Genomic DNA, 5000 nt, shown 5'->3' on the forward strand with positions numbered 1-5000 from the left:
CTCGACACTAAACACTCAGCACTAAACACTCAGCACTAAACACTCGACACTAAACACTCGACACTAAGCACTCGGCACTAAACACTCGGCACTAAACACTCGGCACTAAGCACTCGACACTAAGCACTCGACACTAAACACTCGACACTAAGCACTCGGCACTAAACACTCGGCACTAAACACTCGGCACTAAGCACTCGGCACTAAACACTCGGCACTAAGCACTCGGCACTAAGCACTCGGCACTAAGCACTCGGCACTAAGCACTCGACACTAAACACTCGACACTAAACACTCAGCACTAAACACTCGACACTAAGCACTCGACACTAAACACTCGGCACTAAACACTCAGCACTAAACACTCGGCACTAAGCACTCGGCACTAAGCACTCGACACTAAGCACTCGGCACTAAACACTCGGCACTAAGCACTCGGCACTAAACACTCAGCACTAAACACTCGACACTAAACACTCAGCACGCGGCACTCGACACTAAACACTCAGCACTAAACACTCAGCACTAAGCACTCGACACTAAACACTCGACACTAAACACTCAGCACTAAGCACTCGACACTAAGCACTCGACACTAAACACTCGACACTAAACACTCAGCACTAAACACTCAGCACTAAGCACTCGACACTAAGCACTCGACACTAAGCACTCGACACTAAGCACTCGACACTAAGCACTCGACACTAAACACTCGACACTAAACACTCGACACTAAACACTCAGCACTAAGCACTCGACACTAAGCACTCGACACTAAACACTCGACACTAAACACTCAGCACTAAACACTCGGCACTAAACACTCAGCACTAAGCACTCGACACTAAGCACTCGACACTAAGCACTCGACACTAAACACTCGACACTAAGCACTCGACACTAAGCACTCGACACTAAGCACTCGACACTAAGCACTCGACACTAAACACTCGACACTAAACACTCAGCACTAAACACTCGGCACTAAACACTCAGCACTAAGCACTCGACACTAAGCACTCGACACTAAACACTCGACACTAAACACTCGGCACTAAACACTCAGCACTAAACACTCGGCACTAAACACTCGGCACTAAACACTCGGCACTAAACACTCGACACGCAGCATGTACATTACAGTGAAGTGTTTATTCCCTAAAACACACTCGTTTCTTCCTCCCTGTGTTTTCTCTGGCTGTGTTTAACAGTTCTGGTTAATGCAGTGTATTATATGTATATGTGTATGTGTTATATATACAGCGTGATGTGTTTATTATGGAATTTTCTAATCCATTAAAATCCATAAAGAATCAGCTTTAATTTAACTCTTTATTATTCAACCAAATATGTTTCATACGGTTTAATCAGTTTCACTCCTGCAGTTACTTTATCGCTGCTGGTTACTAGGGCGTTACTAGGTGGTTGCTATGTCATTGCAGGTGGTTACTAGGGCGTTACTAGGTGGTTGCTATGTCGTTGCATGTGGTTACTAGGGCGTTATTGGTGGTTGCTATGTCATTGCACGTGGTTACTAGGGCGTTATTGGTGGTTGCTATGTCATTGCAGGTGGTTACTAGGGCGTTACTAGGTGGTTGCTATGTCGTTGCATGTGATTACTAGGGCGTTATTGGTGGTTGCTATGTCATTGCAGGTGGTTACTAGGGCGTTACTAGGTGGTTGCTATGTCGTTGCATGTGGTTACTAGGGTGTTATTGGTGGTTGCTATGTCGTTGCATGTGGTTACTAGGGTGTTATTGGTGGTTGCTATGTCATTGCAGGTGGTTACTAGGGCGTTACTAGGTGGTTGCTATGTCGTTGCATGTGATTATTAGGGTGTTATTGGTGGTTGCTATGTCGTTGCATGTGGTTACTAGGGTGTTATTGGTGGTTGCTATGTCATTGCAGGTGGTTACTAGGGCGTTACTAGGTGGTTGCTATGTCGTTGCATGTGGTTACTAGGGTGTTACTAGGTGGTTGCTATGTCATTGCAGGTGGTTACTAGGGCGTTACTAGGTGGTTGCTATGTCATTGCATGTGGTTACTAGGGTGTTGCTAGGTAGTTGCTATGTCATTGCATGTGGTTACTAGGGCGTTACTAGGTGGTTGCTATGTCATTACAATATGATTACTAGGTGGTTGCTATGTCATTGCAGGTGGTTACTAGGGCATTACTAGGTGGTTGCTATGTCGTTGCATGTGGTTACTAGGGTGTTACTAGGTGGTTGCTATGTCATTGCAGGTGGTTACTAGGGCGTTACTAGGTGGTTGCTATGTCATTGCATGTGGTTACTAGGGTGTTGCTAGGTAGTTGCTATGTCATTGCATGTGGTTACTAGGGCGTTACTAGGTGGTTGCTATGTCATTACAATATGATTACTAGGTGGTTGCTATGTCATTGCATGTGGTTACTAGGGTGTTGCTAGGTAGTTGCTATGTCATCGCAGGTGGTTACTAGGGTGTTACTAGGTAGTTGCTATGTTATTGCATGTGGTTACTAGGGTGTTACTAGGTAGTTGCTATGTTATTGCATGTGGTTACTAGGGTGTTACTAGGTAGTTGCTATATCATCGCAGGTGGTTACTAGGGTGTTACTAGGTAGTTGCTATGTTACTGCAGGTGGTTACTAGGGTGTTACTAGGTAGTTGCTATGTTATCGCAGGCGGTTACTAGGGTGTTACTAGGTAGTTGCTATGTTATTGCATGTGGTTACTAGGGTGTTGCTAGGTAGTTGCTATATCATCGCAGGTGGTTACTAGGGTGTTACTAGGTAGTTGCTATATCATCGCAGGTGGTTACTAGGGTGTTACTAGGTAGTTGCTATGTCATCGCAGGTGGTTACTAGGGTGTTACTAGGTAGTTGCTATGTTACTGCAGGTGGTTACTAGGGTGTTACTAGGTAGTTGCTATGTTATCGCAGGCGGTTACTAGGGTGTTACTAGGTAGTTGCTATATCATCGCAGGTGGTTACTAGGGTGTTACTAGGTAGTTGCTATGTTACTGCAGGTGGTTACTAGGGTGTTACTAGGTAGTTGCTATGTTATCGCAGGTGGTTACTAGGGTGTTACTAGGTAGTTGCTATGTTATTGCATGTGGTTACTAGGGTGTTACTAGGTAGTTGCTATGTTATTGCATGTGGTTACTAGGGTGTTGCTAGGTAGTTGCTATATCATCGCAGGTGGTTACTAGGGTGTTACTAGGTAGTTGCTATATCATCGCAGGTGGTTACTAGGGTGTTACTAGGTAGTTGCTATGTTATCGCAGGCGGTTACTAGGGTGTTACTAGGTAGTTGCTATATCATCGCAGGTGGTTACTAGGGTGTTACTAGGTAGTTGCTATATCATCGCAGGTGGTTACTAGGGTGTTACTAGGTAGTTGCTATGTTACTGCAGGTGGTTACTAGGGTGTTACTAGGTAGTTGCTATGTTATCGCAGGCGGTTACTAGGGTGTTACTAGGTAGTTGCTATATCATCGCAGGTGGTTACTAGGGTGTTACTAGGTAGTTGCTATGTTACTGCAGGTGGTTACTAGGGTGTTACTAGGTAGTTGCTATGTTATCGCAGGTGGTTACTAGGGTGTTACTAGGTAGTTGCTATGTTATTGCATGTGGTTACTAGGGTGTTACTAGGTAGTTGCTATGTTATTGCATGTGGTTACTAGGGTGTTGCTAGGTAGTTGCTATATCATCGCAGGTGGTTACTAGGGTGTTACTAGGTAGTTGCTATATCATCGCTGGTGGTTACTAGGGTGTTACTAGGTAGTTGCTATGTTATCGCAGGCGGTTACTAGGGTGTTACTAGGTAGTTGCTATATCATCGCAGGTGGTTACTAGGGTGTTACTAGGTAGTTGCTATGTTACTGCAGGTGGTTACTAGGGTGTTACTAGGTAGTTGCTATGTTATCGCAGGCGGTTGCTTGGGTGTTACTAGGTAGTTGCTATATCATCGCAGGTGGTTACTAGGGTGTTACTAGGTAGTTGCTATGTTACTGCAGGTGGTTACTAGGGTGTTACTAGGTAGTTGCTATGTTACTGCAGGTGGTTACTAGGGCGTTACTAGGTAGTTGCTATGTTATCGCAGGCGGTTGCTTGGGTGTTACTAGGTGGGTACTTACTTGCTGAGCATCTGGACGATGTGCCCACAGCAACAGAGGTACAACATGCCATTAATCCTGGAATAGACAGGATTCCTGCTGAGGTTCTCAAGCATGTGGCTCCCAGCGACGTGTCTGTCTGAACTGTTCATGAAGATCTGGGATGAAGATCTGGGATGAAGATCTGGGATGAAGATCTGGGATGAAGACACTGTGCCACAGGACCTCAAGGATGCACTCAATGTCTACGTATATAAAAGAAAATAAAACGTATCGGGCAGATTCAGGAAAAATGCCGTGAAGAGCATCATGATCTCCACATGGTGTTTATAGACCTCACCAAACCGTTTGATTCCATAAACAGACTCTGGATAATCCAGTCCTTTCATGAAGGAATGAAGGTCCAGATGATTTGCTCCATTACCCTTCTGCATTTTCTTCTCAGCGATGCTGCTGGTCGCTCTCCGTAACTGTGGACTGGGAATCCCACTCCGGATCTGCTCTGATGGTAGCGTACTGAGCTTGCGCCGGTTTCGAGGTCGATCAAAGATGAATCAAACCTCCAGTCATCACAGCAGGAGACATCCAGCTCCAAGCTGTAGAGAAGTTCTGCTACTTTGGCAGCATCGTATCTGCAAACGTAAATGTTGATGATGATGTAACGCGTAGCTAAGGCAAGTCTGGCTTTTGGCAGGTTACGTACACGTCTTTGGGATGATCGTGGAATTCGGTTAGAAATAAAAATTGTAGTATAAAAGGCAGCGGTCCTGACTACCCTGCGGTTGCTAGGGTGTTACTAGGTGGCTGCTATGTCATCGCTGCTGGTTGCTAGGGTGTTACTAGGTGGCTGCTATTTTATCGAAGGTAGGTACTAGGGAGTTAGTAGTTAGTTGCAGTGTCATC

At 45.4% G+C, this 5000-nt stretch overlaps 1 protein-coding gene across 9 annotated transcripts in view; it reads left to right on the plus strand.

Moving 5' to 3' along the window:
• Positions 1-5000, plus strand: part of birc6 (baculoviral IAP repeat containing 6) — a 120920-nt gene that overhangs the window by 13124 nt on the left and 102796 nt on the right. The window lies entirely within an intron of this gene.

Source organism: Pangasianodon hypophthalmus, chromosome 10, assembly GCF_027358585.1.
Source record: "Pangasianodon hypophthalmus isolate fPanHyp1 chromosome 10, fPanHyp1.pri, whole genome shotgun sequence".
In the NCBI taxonomy this organism is placed as follows: domain Eukaryota; kingdom Metazoa; phylum Chordata; class Actinopteri; order Siluriformes; family Pangasiidae; genus Pangasianodon; species Pangasianodon hypophthalmus.